This window comes from Mustela nivalis (assembly GCF_964662115.1).
Source record: "Mustela nivalis genome assembly, chromosome: 4".
Classification (NCBI taxonomy): domain Eukaryota; kingdom Metazoa; phylum Chordata; class Mammalia; order Carnivora; family Mustelidae; genus Mustela; species Mustela nivalis.
The window spans coordinates 59,808,653-59,828,204 of record NC_139023.1 but is presented as its reverse complement, the minus strand read 5'-3'; the positions used below and the strand labels follow the sequence as shown (position 1 = coordinate 59,828,204).

Sequence of the window (19,552 nt, the reverse complement as noted above, 5' to 3'; positions counted from 1 at the left end):
CCTACATCGGGCTTTCTGCTCAGGAGGGAGCCTGCTTCTTCCTCTCTCTCTGCCTGCCTCTCTGCCTACTTGTGATCTCTGTCTGTCAAATAAATAAATAAATAAAATCTTTAAAAAAAATTATTAGTGAATATGACTTCTGGATCTCAGTGTCTAATTCCTGTCACTCAATTTAACCTTTATATGTTTCTCATGAATCTGACTTATCTGCTCACTCTGCTGGGATATTTCCCTCATGTTCTGCAAAGCTGCATCCACACTGAACGCCCTACCTTGACTTTCAACCTCACCATCCCTTTACTTGTATATTTCTGTCACCTCGAAATCTTTCTGCTTTTTTCGGGGGAGATGGATGGGTGGGACAAAGCTGGAGAATTATGTTAATGAAAAGTGAAATCCTGTGGCAACCTATCCAAGTTTAGTAGGAAAGAATGCTTTGATTTTTCGGTGACATTTGCCACTGGTCTGGCACAGGCAGAGGTGGAACATGTAAAACTTTGGCCATTCTAAATTAGGGTGAGGTAGGTATAATGGGAAGAAGGGAGAGAAGTCACAGAAAACTTTCAATTGAGGGGAACTTAAGCCCAATTGTGAAAATGTAGGCAAGCATAATGCATCCAAAGTGTTGATCGATCTACAAACCAATTTGATTACAGAATAGTTCGGGCTTGGGAATAATTGATTATACATGGGAGGAGTAAAGAATGAGCATATTTATGGGACCTGCAAATCTTAGATAAAGAAGATGGTATTAGCTGAAAATAAAAAGGTCCATTCTTAAATCACTGTATGAATGGAATAAGGAGCTGAAGAGAAGCTTGTCTTTTACTTAAGACAGTCTATAAAAGCTGAGACTGGAGGGATGGGTATTGACAAAATTAATGAGTTCTCTCTCCACCAGTCCCTCAGCTCTTCGGCTCAGACAAGAAACTTTGTGTGTCTCAGGGATCTGAGGTCTGAGGAATCAGAAGACTGTCTCTGACCTTGTCAAAATGCATTTCTGTCCGAATCTGGGCATGGCGATTTATCTTGTGAGATAATCTCTGTTCAGGGTGTGAACATTTCTTTCTTTGTGGATGTTGGTGACTACATCCTTTCAAAGACAACTCCCCAAAGATGCCATTCTCTGAACCGAGAATGAATTGTTTTCACACACAGGATTGTGAGTTCTGAGACTGTCCCGAAAAGTCTAAATAAATCCTCTTGACAGAGTCTCAGAATTGTCTGTCAATTAAAAAATGGCAACCTGCTCTCTTAAATCCTCAAGCCTATAAACAGGAACTGGGTTTGTTGTAATTCAACAGAAGATTAGTTATATTTCTCAGTGGAAAATCACCTTGATTCTAGCATGCAATATTGACAACTGTTCTCTTCTGCTTCAGACAGTGGCTTCTTTTTAATTTTTATCAGCATACCACAGGCATTGGTCAAGATATTAACACAGATGCTTCAGCAAACACTGCTCTAAAGTTTAAAAAACAAAAAATGAAACAACAACAACAAAAAAAAAAAACGACTCCAGAGATATAGGAGTTAGCACCCCCATTTTACAGACTAAAACCAGACCTTGAATTGTTTCATTTTAATCTCCAGAAACAAATATAAAACCAATGCTACTTAATTCTAATCTTTTTCTGCCCATTTATAGCTTAGAAGAAAACCCTCTACTTTCTATTTGCAGAACATCTTTCAGGGATTGACTTTCCCTCTCTCTTAGACAAGCACTGTTTTTTTTGTTTGTTTGTTTTTTGTTTTTGTTTGTTTGTTTGTTTGTTTTTGTTTTTGCTTTTTTAATGCAATATTCTTTTATTTTATTATTTTTTAAAATTCTTTTAAATGTATTCATTGTAACAGTATTAATTGTTTTGAACCACACCCAGTGCTCCATGCAATCTGTGCCCTCTCTAATACCCACCACCTGATTCCCTCAACCTCCCACCCCCCGCCCCTTCAAAACCCTCAGATTGTTTTTCAGAGTCCATAGTCTCTCATGGTTCATCTCCCCTTCCAATTTTCCTCAACTCCCTTCTCCTCTCCATCTCCCCTTGTCCTCCATGCTATTTGTTATGCTCCACAAATAAGTGAAACCATATGATAATTGACTCTCTCTGCTTGACTTGTTTCACTCAGCATAATCTCTTCCAGTCCTGTCCATGTTGCTACAAAAGTTGGGTATTCATCCTTTCTGATGGAGGCATAATACTCGATAGTGTATATGGGCCGCATCTTCCTTATCCATTCGTCCGTTGAAATGCATATTCTCAGATCACAATGCTTTGAAACTGGAGCTCAATGACAGGGAAAAGTTCGGAAGGAGCTCAAACACCTGGAAGCTAAAGACCACATTGCTTAAGAATGCTTGGATCAACCAGGAGATCAAGGAAGAACTGAAATAATTCATGGAAACCAATGAGAATGAAGACACTTCTGTCCAAAACCTATTGGATACAGCAAAGGCAGTCCTAAGGGGGAAATACATAGCCATCCAAGCCTCCCTCAAAAAGTTAAAAAATCCAGAACACACCAGCTATCTCTACACCTTAAAGAACTGGAGAATTGGGCGCCTGGGTGGCTCAGTGGGTTAAGCTGCTGCCTTTGGCTCAGGTCATGATCTCAGGGTTCTGAGATTGAGTCCCGAATTGGGCTCTCTGCTCAGCAGGGAGCCTGCTTCCTCCTCTCTCTCTCTGCTTGCCTCTCTGCCTACTTGTGATCTCTGTCAAATAAATAAATAAAATCTTAAAAAAAAAAAGAAAAAAAAAGAACTGGAGAATCAACAACAAATCAAACCAGCTCCACACATAAGTAGGCAAGCACTGTTCTTGACACATGGAATGTTTTCATTTCTCCATCTTACATATCTTGTCTTTGTCTTTTACTCCAAGGATAAACTTGGTGACCAATTTACAAAAGCTATCTTGGTCAACCCATGAGAAGATTATCTTCTTTACCTCATGAGTTTTTAAGACTCACTGGAAAATTGTCATTTCCTGTCTTTATGTATATTGATTTGGATATGTGTATAGTTGTCTGCTCAAGTAGATCATAAGCAATCCCCAAATAAGAACCAGGTGATATCAATGATTATGGATTGAATTGTGACCAACTACTCCCACATTCTTACTTTGAAGTACTAACCTCCAGTTCCTCAGAATATGCCCTTATTCAGAAGTGGGGTTATTCAAGATGTATTTAGCTAAATTAAGAGATGTCATCTCAGAGTAGGGTGAGCCCCCAGTCCCAAATGATTCGTGTCTTTATAAAAAGGGGAAGTGTGAATATAGACACCTACATAAGAAGAATATCTTTTGCAAATGAAGGCAGAGATCAAGGTGATGACTCCATTAGCCAAGAAACACTAAAGATTGTTAGCAAACCAGAAGCTAGAAGCTAGAAGAGAGGAATAGCTCAATTTTTCCTTCAAAACCCTCAGAAAGAATCAATCCTACCAACACCTTGGTCTCAGATTTCTAACCTCCAGAACTCAGAGCTGTAAATAGAAGAAATTTCTATCATTTAAGCCACTCCAGGTTTGGGTGAAGCTCTAAGCAAACTAATACACCTGCCATCAAGGTCTTGCAAATTATGTCTCAGTATGATACCAGGGTTCAGAAAAACAGAATATGCTAATAAAATCTGTGACACAAGTCAGCATGTCACCTCATCTCTATGAATCTTAATATTATCAACTTAACATTTTGTCTGTAACAATGCCTACTTTGTTTACTTTTCCTGAGAATTGAATAAGATCACACATACAAAGACATTTTTTAAATTATAAAGCAACCAACAAGTGTTGGCTCTGAATATTTTTGTACACAGCCAATGAGTCTCTGTTGATGAGTTGAATAAAAGAAAATTAAAGTTTCCCAATGTGAAGATAACCCATGTAGAAACTACCATTGATCATGACCCAAGAAACACTGATCCTGAGAAGAACCCCCATCTACTGAGTGCTACCTTAAACAAATACTCATAAGTGTTATGTTGAAACAGCTTAAGGTCTTAGTTCCTTAGATTGCATCCTCTTGGGGTGCCTGGGTGGCTCAATCCCTTAAACTTATGACTCTTGATTTTGGCTTAGGTCATTATCTCAGGGTCATGAGATGGAGCCCAGTGCTGAGCATAGGACCTGTGAAGATTCTCTTTCCCCTTCCCTCTGCCCACATCCCCTCTTCACTTGCTCTCATGTTCTCCCTTTCTCTCTAAGCCCCCCCCCTTTTTTTTTAAGATTCTATGCTCTAAACTCTGATACTTCAAGTGTGCTCCTATGATCAGCAGGACCCACTTAGGGCACTTGCCAGTCTCCACTGTAGTCTAGCTGAATCAAAGTTTGCATTTAACAAGATCCCCAGCTGGTCTGTATGCATGTTAAACTTTGAGAACTGTTCTAAAATACATCTCCTGTGTAACCTACATTGCTAGGACATAAAAAAGTATCCAATAATTAATAAACATTCTATGAAACCAATGGTATGGAATATTGGTAGAAGCATAAACTTTAGAGTTTGACGTATCTGAGTTTCCATACCACAGACACTATTCAGTAGTGCCATGAGGTCATTGTACTGTCATGGGAACTCGAACAAGATTATTTACCTTGTGGAGACACCTGGGTGGCTCAGCTGGTTAAGCATCTGCCTTTGGCTCAGGTCATGATCCCAGCGTCCTGGGATCGAGTCCACATCAGTTTCCTTGCTCCGCAGGGAGCCTGCTTCTCCCTCTGTCACTTTGTCTGCCTGTTCTCTCTCTCTCTCTGACAAATAAATAAATAAAATCTTTAAAAAAAAGATTATTTACCTGTGACACCTCAGCCTCATAGTTTGTAAAGAGGTGCAATAATATTTAATGTGCATGATACTGGAAAAATAGAGATTATGTACATAAATTGATAGACATACATCAAGTACTCAAAATAAGCCTAGGATTCTGAATTGATAGCAATTGCCCATTCTGGCACTTCATTTCTAATTAATCACTTTAGAGAAAGAAACCAGTTTTTCCTACAGCATCAGGGATCTCAAAGGCTGTCAGGGGCTCTTATTTGTCCTCTCTGCTGAGAAGAGGTACTTTTTGACCTGAAGAGCTAGGTGGATTTGATGTTCACAATGTTGGAGCAGGTATCCTCCAGAGGGTGTCTCTGAGTTTTCCAGCCTTCATTTGGAGAGATGTAGCCATCCTTGAGATATGGCATATGTTGTACCAACACCTCCTCTGTCTCAGATGCTGTGACACCCCCAGCAAAAGGCAACCCTCACATAGGGTTCTCCAAAGGAAATACCTCTTCTCGATGCAACCAGTTCAGGCAGAATTGAGCAGAAGCATCCCATTCCTACAGAGATTGTTGTCACTTGATTTTATTATTTTGATCTTTGAGCATCTTTTCAATGCCAACAAAAGTCAATACATCCTTCTGGGAGAAGCCATCAGAACATTGTTAATGAGATGTGCAAGAGGCTCTGTCATTGGCATAAACTCTGGGGAAATAGAGGCACTTTGTTCTGAAACTCACATGGTGTGACCCGTTCTTTGTTTGAATTGTTAATATTTTGCTTCGTGCTTGGCTCCTGGTGCCACTGCCAACACTAAGAAAGCTTTGGGGAGTTTGCTGTACATTTTGTGAAAACTGCATGGAACAGGGCCAGATGTCAATGTGTGAATCAGAGCACTTTTCTCTAGAATTCGTGACTGTTCACTTTATTCTTTAGCAACTTCATAGAAACTAAAATATCTGTGTTCGGAGAGAATGACGTCTGCTTTCTAATCCTCGGTGAGATGATAATATCATGTAGCATGTGGATGATGATGGCATTACTTTCTCTTGTAACTGCAGTGAAACTCTCACATCATGCCATTTACACCCTTAAAGTCTAATAGCTTCTGCAGTCTTCCTGACGTAAATATTTTACATTTTTTCAATGAATCCAGAGCATTAGTCTGTTCTGTTCTGCTCTGTTCAAGATATGGCAATTCTCTTAGCTCCTTCTTTCGCTTTTAATTTTTTCTAATTTTTCAGCATTTTACTGAAATAGAAGTATGGTCCGGTTTTATGGGCCATTCACATAAATATATTTATTTACATATAAATTAATGGTAAAGAGATAATTTGTATTTATTATCCACATATTATATTAGATGTATTCTATAATGTACAACTATCACGAACAATAATCATATTTTACAGTATGGATAGAATATATAAGTGGATATAATTATATATTCTGTAAAATGTAAATGAATAATAAATGATTATGAATATTACATTATATATCATACATAAGATATATGTATTTTGTTCTTATATATTATAGAATAAAATATAAAAATAAAACTGACACAGTACATGGTAAATGCTTGCTTCTCTTCATTTTCTACCCCATGCTTTATAGGAATATTTTAATAAACTCTTATGTGGGGCACATACTATTCTCAATATGTTTGAAGAAATGGTCAGATCTTGAAAAAGTAACTGGTGTGAAGGAGGCAGACTGGATTGGGAGATCTAAGAACAAAAAATAGGTATGTCCTTGAGAGAGAGAGAGAGAGAGACGGTCCCTGAGCTGGCCAGGAGGAAGCAGAAGCTTTTTTTTTTTTTTTTTTTAACTGTTAGGAAGTGCTGTCTAATAACAAAGCATAATTGACAAATACTATCAAAATTGGAAATGGGCAGATGATAGAAGTAATGGGAGGAAACTATTACAATAAGAAGCATAATTTTAATAATGATGACCCATGCTCTTATAAAGATTTTAACAACTGAAAACCAATATCAGATACATAAAGAAGTTTACTGATGTCTGCAAATTATTTGTAAATGCATCCAAAAATAAAGTGGACTTGTGAATAGAGTGATGAATAGAGGGACAGATATGCAGCACAGCAACTGTAGCAACGCGCTAAACATAGACTTTCACTCCATAGCTGTGTGGGTATTTACTGTAAAGTTCTTTCAGCTTTGCTGTATGTTTGACGATCTCATAACAAAATGATGGAAAACAGTGACTTCACAGATTTGACCCCATGGAATTACCTCTGCAACCTTGGGAGCTACTTATTGTTTTCCTAACTTCCTTCCTGAGGAAATCCAGGCTCACAGAAGTGGTATGTGTGATAATAGGTGTGGCAAATGCACTAGGACGTAGCGGTAAGGTACAAGGGCTGAAATTCTAACTCCTCTTCCAGACGAGTTCCAAAGCAGCTGGATTGCTGGAATGGAATCCGTTCAGGCTTTGAATCCTGTTTATGCCCAAATCTCAACTCTCCACCCTCTGTGTGATCTTGAGAATTGCCATCTTCAGTGCCTTGGACATGTTTCTCACCTGTCGAAGGGTCCAATAATGCTTATCTCACAACGTTACTACGAACATAAACAAGAGGATCTATGTAAACAGGTACACTGCATGTTCCATTAAAACCCCATTGTGCGTCTGATCTTTCCATTCTCAGAGTCAAAATAGCCCAAAGCAAGGGGAGACAAAATAGAGGTAACTATGGAGAAGCGAACTAAGATACTAATCTTCTTGGATTTTGTGTTTCCAATGCAGATACCAACTTTTCCCCATTCGTAAGGCCATTCATTTCTTAGATATAAGATCCCTTTGATGTTTCCTGTTAGACGGAATGACTAATCATGACATATTTTACATCTTAACCTTTTTTTTGGCCACATTTGCATTATTTCTACTCTCCTAATCTGTGTGTTTAGCAACTTTAAAACTAACTTCCAACAGCGAGATTCTTTCCCTCTATTTCATTACTGTTTAATCTCTTCTCCATGATTTTAATAAAGTAATGTGAATGAAGTTTCCACACAGAGCTTACCTCATGTTGCTTTATTATGTAGAACTCTGTTACTTCCCCACCCTTCAACCCTTCCAAGCACCAAGCCTATAGCTAAATGTGGTGGAGCTTCCTGTTGTGTTCAGGGGTCTTGTTCAATTTAATTTTTTTTAATTTTTTATTTCTTTTCAGCAGAACAGAATTCATTGTTTTTGCACCACACCCAGTGCTCCATGCAATCTGTGCCCTCTCTAATACCCACCACCTGATTCCCCCAACTTCCCACCCCCTGCCCCTTCAAAACCCTCAGATTGTTTCTCAGAGTCCATAGTCTCTCATGATTCACCTCCCCTTCCAATTTTCCTCAACTCCCTTCTCCTCTCCATCTCCCCTTGTCCTCCATGCTATTTGTTATGCTCCACAAATAAGTGAAACCATATGATAATTGACTCTCTCTGCTTGACTTATTTCACTCAGCATAATCTCTTCCAGTCCTGTCCATGTTGCTACAAAAGTTGGGTATTCATCCTTTCTGATGGAGGCATAATACTCCATAGTGTATATGGACCACATCTTCCTTATCCATCCGTCCGTTGAAGGGCATCTTGCTTCTTTCCACAGTTTGGCGACCATGGCCATTGCTGCTATAAACATTGGGGTACAGATGGCCCTTCTTTTCACGACATCTGTATCTTTGGAGTAAATACCCAGTAGTGCAATTGCAGGGTCATAGGAAGCTTTATTTTTTAATTTTTTAAGGAATCTCCAAAGTGGCTGCACCAACTTGCATTCCCACCAACAGTGTAAAAGGGTTCCCCTTTATCCAAATCCCCTCCAACACATGTTGTTTCCTATCTTGCTAATTTTGGCCATTCTAACTGGTATAAAGTGGTATCTCAATGTGTTTTTAATTTGAATCTCCCTGATGGCTAGTGATGATGAACATTTTTACATGTATCTGATAGTCATTTGTATGTCTTCATTGGAGGAGTGTCTGCTCAGATCTTCTGCCCATTTTTTTTTTTTTTTTATATGATTGTCTGTTTTGTGTGTGTTGAGTTTGAGGACTTCTTTATAGATCCTGGATATCAACCTTTTGTCTGGACTGTCATTTGCAAATATCTTCTCCCATTCTGTCAGTTGCCTCTTTGTTTTGTTGACTGTTTCCTTTGCTGTGCAGAAGCTTTTAATCTTGATGAAGTCCCAAAAGTTTATTTTCGCTTTTGTTTCCTTTGCCTTTGGAGACATATCTTGAAAGAAGTTGCTGTGGCTGATATTGAAGAGGTTACTGCCTATGTTCTCCTCTAGGATTCTGATGGATTCCTGTCTCATGTTGAGGTCTTTTATCCATTTTGAGTTTATCTTCATGTATGGTGTAAGATAATGGTCGAGTTTCATTATTCTACATATAGTTGTCCAGTTTTCCCAGCACTATTTATTGAAGAGACTGTCTTTTTCCCACTGTATATTTTTTCCTGTTTTGTCAAAGATTATTTGACCATAGAGTTGAGAGTCCATATCTGGGTTCTCTACTGTGTTCCACTGGTCTATGTGTCTGTTTTTATGCCAGTACCATGCTGTCTTGGTGATCACAGCTTTGTAGTAATGTTTGAAATCAGGGAACATGATGCCCCAGTTTTATTTTTGTTTTTCAACATTTCCTTAGTGATCCGGGGTCTCTTCTGATTCCATACAAATTTTAGGATTATTTGCTCCAGCTCTTTGAAAAATACCAGTGGAATTCTGATTGAAATGGCATTAAAAGTACAGATTGCTCTAGGCAGTATAGGCATTTTAACAATGTTTATTCTTCTAATCCAAGAGCATGGAATGGTCTTCCATCTTTTTGTGTCTTCTTCAATTTCTTTCATGAGTTCAACTTAATTTTTTAATACGATTTTGTTTGTTTATTTATTTTATTTTATTTTTTTATTTTTTTGCATTTTATATAATATTTTATTTTTTATAAACATATATTTTTATCCCCAGGGGTACAGGTATGTGAATCACCAGGTTTACATACTTCACAGCACTCACCAAAGCACATACCCTCCCCAATGTCCATAATCCCCCCCCCTTCTCCCAAACCCCCTCCCCCCAGCAACCCTGTTTGTTTTGTGAGATTAAGAGTCACTTATGGTTTGTCTCCCTCCCAATCCCATTTTCTTTCATTTATTCTTCTCGTACCCACTTAAGCCCCCATGTTGCATCACCACTTCCTCATATCAGGGAGATAATATGATAGTTGTCTTTCTCCGCTTGACTTATTTCGCTAAGCATGATACGCTCTAGTTCCATCCATGTTGTCGCAAATGGCAAGATTTCATTTCTTTTGATGGCTGCATAGTATTCCATTGTGTATATATACCACATCTTCTTGATCCATTCATCTGTTGATGGACATCTAGGTTCTTTCCATAGTTTGGCTATTGTGGACATTGCTGCTATAAACATTCGGGTGCATGTTTATTTATTTTAAAGAGAGAGAGCAAGCATAAGGAGCAGGGGAGGAGGGAGAGGGAAAGAACCTCAAACAGATTCTGAGTGGAGCATGGAGCCCACTAGGGCTTTGATCTTGTAGCCCCAAGATCATGACCTCCCATGGTCATGGTCTGGCCATGGTCTGACCAAGAGTCCAATGCTTAACCAACTGAGCCAACCTGGTGCCCCTCTCATTTAACTACTCTTAGTGAAGCCTTGGTTCCAATGTCTTAAATTTCACTTGTGGTAAATAGGAAAAGAAATCTCTCCTGAACTTGCAATGCTGGCTCACATTGCTTATTTAAATTATGAAGAACAAGTCAAATTGCTTTCACTGCCAAACCTGAAACCTGGCTGTGGTCTCTGCACAGTGTTTTCTCCTAGTCTCCTCAGCCATCATCACCTCTGCTTCTACCATGCATCCTTCTTATTCGTTTCTAACCTTTGGGTTACGAGAAAAATTTTCAACATGACTCAGAACTGTCTGGGGAGGTGGATAAACAGATTGACATCAGGGCTGCATTCATTAGGCTGCACACTAGACTACTCTGAGGATACCTGTAACTGGGACAACCTAACTGTATATCCTCATTGAATTTATCTGGGTAGTGGTCATGCTTTAGTAATTAGAAAAGCTTTCTAGGTGATTCTATTGAATGGGCAAGGTAGATTTCCACAGTTAGTGAAGCAGATTTCTTAGAAGTGTGGGCAGTCCATGAAACAGCATTCCTTACTAGAAGCCCCCACACCTCTATATTTCATAGATTTTTAAAAATGAGACTTTGATTATCCCTAAAATTGGAAAAAATAAGAGTATCTACATGATAGTGTCATTGTTTTTGTTTGTTTGTTTGTTTGTTTAAGATTTTATTCATTTATTTGTCATGGAAAGAGAGAGTAAGTGCACAAGCAGGGGGAGTGGTAGGCAGGAGAAGCAGACTCCCCACTGAGCAAAGAGCTCCATGCAAGACTCAATCCCAGGACCATGGGATCATGACCTGAGCCGAAGATAGATGCTTAACCAACTGAGCCACCCAGGTGTCCCTGTGTGATAGTGCTGTTATAAGGATTAATTAGTTTAAAAATACATGCCAGTGACATGCTTTAGTAATTCTTGTTATTGTTATAATTGCTTATGATTTAAAACTTGTTTAATGGAGCACCCGGGTGGCTTGGTGGGTTTGGCTCTAGTTGTGATCTCAGGGTCATTAGATCAAGTTCCAAGTAAGGCTCTGAGCTCAGATGAGAGCCTGCGGGAGATCCTCTCCTTTCCTCTCCCCCAACCTCTCCCTTACATTTGTGTGCACTCACTAGCTCTAAAATAAATAAATCTGTTTATCTGGGGGGAAATATGGAAAGGAGGCTAATTGACACAGTATTATAACTAGTTAATTATATAACAAATACTTGAACTAATGACTTCTATCACATAATCCACTTTTTGTTCCCACTTTTTTCCATTAGTACTATATGCCATTTATTTGTTTTAAATATTAAGTTGCTACATAAAGCAACCTACTGATATTAGCTATTACTGAAACTCCAACTAAGGAATAAGGAACTTTTCAGTACAAAGTGACAAATCTTTCTATGTGTCCATGCCTAAACTTGTACTATTGCCAGTATGGCTTCCAGTGTTTAGTAAAAATTTATTTTCAGATTAATTTCAAATGCCACCTTCTATAGGACCCCTTTTTCAGTGCGAGCTAATGTCTCCATGATCTCACAGAAGCCTCTAAATATTTATGATGACACTTGCAAACATACATTGCTTGTCTCCTAGTTCCCTTTGCTTTGAGAAAGCTTGTTGTACAAAATTATACTTTAACAATCAGAACATTCATCAGTAAAATACAATAGGTAGGTTGTCAACACATTTTGATGAATGAATGAATGAATGAATGAGTAAATGCCTAAATGGGTGGGCTACTGAGTAAATAATAGGATGCACTTTTGCTCGTGGGCTTGATGTCTCAAGTTCTGTATAACGCAGTTACCCAAAGTCATAAAGTAGAGACTCTCAGAGACCTAAGCCAGTCTTAGAAATTACATCTATTATTTACTTAATCACTTATTTCTCACTATTTATATATATGACCATGTACTCTGAATTTAGGGGATGAAAATTTAGTACCTCCTTTTAGAATTGTTAAGAATAACAGTTTGGTCAGAAGCAGAATTGAGATTTTAGGAAAGTCATATAGTCTCTTTTGATCTCATCTTTAAATGATGTTGTTGGAGTAGATCAATGTTTTTCAAATTGTAATACAGTAAAAATTTGCAATTTAATGAGATAAAATAAAGTTTGTCACTGAAAAAATAGAATAGTCATAGACTTTCTCAACCATAGAAAAAAATGCTAATGCACATAATTTTAAAAATTGAGTTTCTTTTTCTTCTCCTATAAAGAGGAAAAAGGAAAAAAGTTGGGAAAAGAAGTGAACCTGGTTCTAGAGTCTGTTTTTCTCCTCTCCACCATTGATAAGGTACCTAGGTAGTAATCAAAGACTTCCAAATGCCAACAAATGGACAGATGGGCTATAAGCTCCTGGAAGACCTGCTTCCAGACCTGCTGGCTGATGCAGTGTGATGGTACATGTCTATGGTGGCAACATCAGTGTGAGGTAGTTGGGCAGTGAGTGGGTAGCGGCATCCTTGTTTCACCATGTTCTTCAGGAGACCTTAGACCTGATGTTTCTAAGAGCAGGGAATTAGACTAATGGGACCCTAAGAAAGGGGTCTTTAGGATCATGAACTTGTGAGGACACTCTAAAGGTGGTCAGGGACAAGGCAGCACAGGGGACACTAATCCACAGGAGACACTGATGCAGTCATTGCCAGCATGGATCTCCAAGCATCCAGAGAATGTGCTGTGTGGACCTGAAAACTTTCAACACACAGTTTCTGTGAAGATGCCGTGAGCTCCTTCCTACACCCACAGGGCATCTTGGAAAGGAGAGGCGTGGTGTGAAGTGGGAGATAGGGAATGCAAGACTGAGCATTACCTACAGAAGCATTTATATCACTGCTTCAGTGAAAGATTGTTAGATTATCCTTGATTTAGAAAGCACCCCCCTACCTAGGCTAGCTGATATTAGAAAGAGGGCTCTAGGGGTGCCTGGGAGGGCTCAGTCGTTAAGCACCTGCCTTTTTCTCAAGTCATGATCCCAGAGTCCTGGGATCAAGCCCCGCATCAGGCTCCCTGCTCAGTGGGAAGCCTGCTTCTCCCTCTCCCATTCCCCCTGCTTGTGTTCCCTCTCTTGCTATGTCTCTTTCTCTCTGTGAAATAAATAAATAAAAATCTTTAAGAAAGAGGGCTCTATTATAAATTGAAAAATCAATTTATGGGCAAAATAAAGGATTTACTTTTTTTTTTTTTTTAGCAAGAGACACATGCACGCATACACACACATTAATGACTTCTTAAGTAATTGGAATATGCTATTACTTGTCTACATGTGATTGACAAATAGTTATTTTATGTTTTATGTTTGATAGTGTTCTGAAGAAAATATCTTAAATCCCAGATGTTCTAGTACCTGAACAAATTAAGGGGAGAAAATAAAAAAAAGAGAGAGAGAGAGAGAGTCTCACTGAGGTCTATTCTATGAAGTCCTCTCAAGCATCAGCTATGATTTGAATAATTTTAGTTTAGCCTTAAATAAACTCTTCTGGTTTTCATCAGGCATTCCTATTTTTATTATTTGAAAATTGTGTTACATCTTCTATAACTTTGGCAGAGATACTCGTACTAATATTAGATTCTTTGGAGTTATTTTCTTAATTCATATAAATAAATGTAGCTTTGGCCACCAATCCAGCAGGTTAAAAATTTAAGTCTCAACTCAGAGTATGTGTATTAAAGACACCATGAGTCCCCTTCCAGTCTGGGGAAGTGGACCCAATAGCCATGCCCATATATGGGATATACCTAAAATCTTGGGTATAATTCTACTTTTGTCATTTCCATGGTCGTTTGATCTTGGACAATCGACTCTGGCTTGTTTATGTAATCTAAACTCATTTATAACTTATCTATAGCTCTAACTCTTTGGGCTCTCCTAAGGAGAGAGATGAAGGAAAGGATGTAGCACTCATAGAACATTATAAACACTATATTCTTCATCATTACTTGTCCCTAGAATAAGCACAAACCCTCAAATAATACAACTCAGGAGGGTGGATGCTCAGAGAAATGCCTGAAGAGATGTGTTAAATGTCTTTTCTTCTGTTCCTTCATATGTTTAATTATTTGATTTATTTCAGGCTGATTTATATGCTAACTGGCCATCCTTTCATTCAGCTCTTCATTCAGTACACATTTCTTTTGGCGCCTACTATGTATTTAGCATGGTACTAGATATTGTGACTATGTGGAGACAATGTTGATCTCTGGAGGGGCACCTGGATGGCTCAGGTTAAACATCCAACTCTTGATTTCTGTACAGGTCATAATCTCAGGGTCATGAGTTTAAGTCCTATGTCAACCTCCACACTCAGCTAGGAGTCTGCTTAAAATACTTTTTGTCTCCCTCTGGCCTTTTCCATTCCATACACATGCATGAATGTCCCACTCTCAAAAAAAAAAAAAAATTAATAACAACAACAGCAAAACCCCTGGCCTTTGTCAGAGAATGGAAGGATGGAATCAAGACCAAACATAACACAAATAATCTGGAAGCACTTGGTAAGCAAATAGTAAAGTTATGCTATAGGTCACTCAGCCACAGAAGGAGCTTTTAAGGAGGTCAAGCAAACAAAATTTAAGGAGATTCACAGAGGTTTCCTGGACAAGGTGCTGATGGAGCTCATCTCTAAAGAAGAGTATGCAAGATTAGGCAACAGGGAAGCATTCTTTTCTTGAGGAAAAAACAGATGTTGAAAGGCAAAGTGATAGACTCTGTTGGTGGTGTTGGAATGTAAAGCAGGAGGTGGTTTGTGATAAAGAAGAGGTAGTCTGAATTGGATTCCAAAGGCCCTTGCATTCCCAAATGTTTATTGAGAACCTATAATGTGCCAGGCACCCTTCAAGAAATCCATGACCCAGCACTGACTGTGGCAAATGAGCTTTCCATTGGAGCTTCCATTAGGATGGGAGGAAACAGAAAACAAAACGGTAAGCCTGAGCTTTAGAGATACTTGGAGACTGCGATTGGTTTGCCAGGGAAGTAACTAGGGCAATGTCAACAAAGTGAGAGATGCTGGGGAAAGAGTACATAGGGCAAGTGAGGATGGTTTTTCTGGAGACCTGAAATGAAACTGGGAGGGTGAAGAGGAGCATTCCTTGTGAAGAACCCAGGGAAGTGCATGCCTAGAAGGGGGAATGGAATGTGCAAAGGTCATGAGGTAAGTTAGAAAATAAACTGCTTTAAGTGAGAAATGGAAAGAAGGCGAGCAAGCCTGGAACTTGGAGGTGGAGGGAGTGGCAGGAGGTGAGGTTAGAAAAGCAGGTGGTGGTTGAGGGTTTGCAGAGACTTGTGAACAAAGCAGGGCTTCAGGTTTCCAGTGTTTGTGTGCTGTCCAGACTTGGGGTGTTTTAAGCAGAGGAATAACATGACTTCATTTTAAAACATTTCAGAAAATCTCTGCGATGGCTCCCTGGAGAATGCACTGTTGGGAACAATTGTGGGCCAGGGAAACCCAGGTAGAATGCTTTGCTGTGGTCCAGGTGAGAGGTGATGACAGCTTAGACAGTGTTACTTTCCTGGGCTGCTCTGTGAAAGGTGAAAAATGGTTGTGAGGTGACACCACTGTCTCCCTCCAGGCTGCATGAAGGGTAAGAACGAGATGAGAATAAGCTCATCCCTAAAAAGAGGCAAGAAACAAATCCCTAGTATTTGGATTTATTTCTATGTGTTGACAGTTTGCAAAGATGTCACTCCAGTAGATAGACCCTGTCAACTGAACAGTTGATACCACATCTCCAACAGATACACTGGAATGCTGGGAACCTAGGTACATGTTGTCAAGGTCAATCATCTGGGATATAGCCAGTTCAAATTTGAACCCAGTCTGAAAGACAAACAGTGCTTTTTCCATGACCTCATGGTGTCCCTATTGTAGTATGACACATCCCAGGCTGCTCTCTGGGAGGCTAAATCAAGCTTTCAAACTCTGGTTGGTAAGCTAGTTTTATAAAAAACCCTAAAACTTTAATTCCACTCAGTGATCCCTCCAAAGGCCACGAGTGCATAGCTCTAAGGGCTTGTGACCAGAGCAAGTGAATTCACATGTGATATATGGAACACATATGCCATATCTCTCCTTATAGACACAGCATAACATACATTTTTGCAACTAAGGAAGAGAGAAGATCATTAGGGAATACTGGTAGTCAGTTTGGAATTTAAAAGAATGGCTGCATTCCAAAGTTCTGGTTATCAGTTTCTCTACAAATAATAATGCAAAATACAAGAAAGCTGTATTTTGGCAAGATCTTATCTTCAACTGACTTATTCTAGAGTGTACCATTTTTGCATTCAGATGTCCTGGAACATGAAACACTTGGATTAGGAAGTGGTCATAGCAGTGCTATTGCCTAAGGAAGCATTGTCCAAGTCACTGACTCCTGAGACTAATAATGATCTTTGTGCAATTATTAATACTTTGAATGGCTAAAGTGAGGTTTGCTAAAACTTGAGAAGGCCCAATCTTCTAACTAGACTAGTGTGTTCTTTTGGTGTACCTACTAACATCCTGAAAATGTAACATTTTATTTTATTTTATTTATTATTTTTTTGCAAAAGCAACATCTTACCATTTATGTCATAATTTTATTGAAGATTTTCCTTTCAAAAATATTGTTTCTATTCACCATGGCTACACTGAGGTAGAAAATAAATCAGAAATATATGATAAAATATACATTTTTAAGCCCTGTATGTTCAGTGAAGGATGACTCTCTCTACACAGAGACGAGTAGTCATACTGAACTTATCCGGGATAACAAGGTAACCCACAAGACTTTTTATGTTCAATACGACTAACTAACACATCCACAGATGATTCTACTTTAAGGATGAAAAGAAAAATCCGAACACTATGATAATGCTTTCATTGTGTGTGTGTGTGTGTGTGTGTGTGTGTGTGTGTGCGCGCGCACGCATATATGCACATCCACCTACCTCTGAATAAAAGCACAATAGGGGTGGGGGAGATACTGTTAGGAAGCAAGTTGAAATACAAAAGAGGGATTTCTTGTTCCTTACATAACCTACCGCAAACACAACTAATAAGGCTGAATAAATATTTCATAAACTTCTTAAAGCCAATGAAATTTTGATAAGAAATCAATGACTTACCAGGACCCACTCAAAGAAAAATGGGAACTTGGTGGACTACAAGAGCTCTGAAACACTCTGCTCTGACATTTTTGCAGTCCCTGAGCCGTGAGAACGTCCTCCCCCATGGCTGGTGCAGTGCGCAGAGTCCTCCCTCACCCATGGCTGGTGCAGTGCGCGGAGTCCTCCCTCACCCATGGCTGATGCAGTGAGTGGAGTCCTCCCTCACCCATGGCTGGTGCAGTGCGCGGAGTCCTCCCTCACCCATGGCTGGTGCAGTGCGCAGAGTCCTCCTTTCCTCACCTGCTCTATCTCCTCCCTCACTTCCACTTCCCAGAGAAAGTAGACTTCCCCAATAAAGTTTCCATGCCACATCCTTATCTCAGTATCTACTTTAGTGGGGACCCAAAGACGCCTGAGCACCAGCAAATCTATATAAGAATGTCTACATCAACATGGTTTATAATAGATTGAAGCTGGAAACAAAATGAATGTCTGCAATGGAATGTATATATATGACCTGGAGCTCATTTATTCAATAGAATGCTATATAACAAACAAAAAGGAATGTCCAGGGCACCTGGACAGTGGGTTAAACCTCTGCCTTCAGCTTGGGTCATGATCTCAGGGTCCTGGAATCGAGTCCCACCATGGGCTCTGCTCCGCAGGGAGCCTGCTTCCTCCTTTCTCTCTCTCTGCTTGCTTCTCTGCCGACTTTTGATCTCTCTCTGTCAAATAAATAAAATCTTAAAAGAAAAAAAGGAATGTCCAAATAACATGAATCTCACAAACATAATTTTGAAAAATAAAGGTAAAATAGAGAAAAATGGGAGCTGGGGTGGCTCAGTCAATAAAGTGTCCAATTCTTGATTTTGTCTCAGGTCATGATGTCAGGGTCATGAGTTCCAGGCCTGCCTTGGAGCTCCACACTCAGTGGGGAGTCTGTAAAGAGATTCCCTCTCCCTCTCCCTCTGCTCCTCTCTCCACACCCATACTCTCTCTCTCAAAAAAATAAACTTTTCTAACAAGAAGATAGAGAAAAAAGAAATATATAGGGTGTTATTTCACTTACATAAAGTTAGAAAACAGGCTTGTTAAAAAATAAAACTATTTTTAGGGATGCATAAAGGTAGTAAAACTATAAAGATAAGCAGAAAGTGATTATCATGGACATTAGAATGATGTGTACTCTGAGGACAGAAAAATGATGTTGAAGAAGGGAATTGGGGGCTTTGGGAGGCTGACCAGTGTCTACTGGGTAACGGGAACTTGGTTACATGGGAGCTCACTTTATAACTACTGATCAAATTGCATAATTATTTTATGGTGGTTTTTTCTGCAGGCTTTATACTTGAACGTATGATGGATTAACAGATACAATAAGAGTGATCTCTCTCTCTGTCAAATAAATAAATAAAAATCTTTTTAAAAAATCACATAATTTGTGAGAATTGTGGTTGTAATTACTATCTCTTCTGCCCAACCCCCCCAACATATCGGTGAGGAATTCTACCTAGAAATGTGTCCACATTGTTTGTATTTAATCTTCATAATAACTAAGAGCTACGCAATGCTACTTTTGATCTAACAAAGAAGAGTATATTCTAGAGAGTTTTTGTGATTTTCCATGTTCATACAGCTCCTGAAGTTAGAGATGCAAACCTAAGTGTCTCCAAGTGTGTACTTTTACCAGAAGTATGAAAAAAGGTACCATACACAAGTTCTTAAATCCCATCCATTATATCCTTCCATTCAATCAAATTTAGGGGCATCTTGGTGGCTCAGTTGGTTAAGCAGCTGACTCTTGATTTCAGCTCAGGTCATTATCTCAGGGTCATGAGACTGACTCCATGTTCAGTTGGGCATCTGCTTAAGATTCTCTCTCCTTCTCCATCTGCCCCTAGACACTCACCTCCAATGCTCATGCTGAGGGTTTTGAAGGTGTTGGGGGTGGGGGGATGGGGGAGCCAGGTGGTGAATATTAAGGAGGGCATGTATTGCATGGAGCACTGGGT

At 39.3% G+C, this 19,552-nt stretch overlaps 1 long non-coding RNA gene across 1 annotated transcript; it reads left to right on the top strand.

Annotated features, from left to right (window-relative positions):
* Window positions 1–15,450: 15,450 nt before the first annotated feature.
* Window positions 15,451–18,366, top strand: LOC309862969. Its single transcript, XR_014310819.1, has 2 exons — window positions 15,451–15,603; window positions 17,636–18,366. It is a non-coding gene; the product is annotated as an uncharacterized lncRNA (long non-coding RNA).
* The last annotated feature ends 1,186 nt before the right edge of the window (window positions 18,367–19,552 follow it).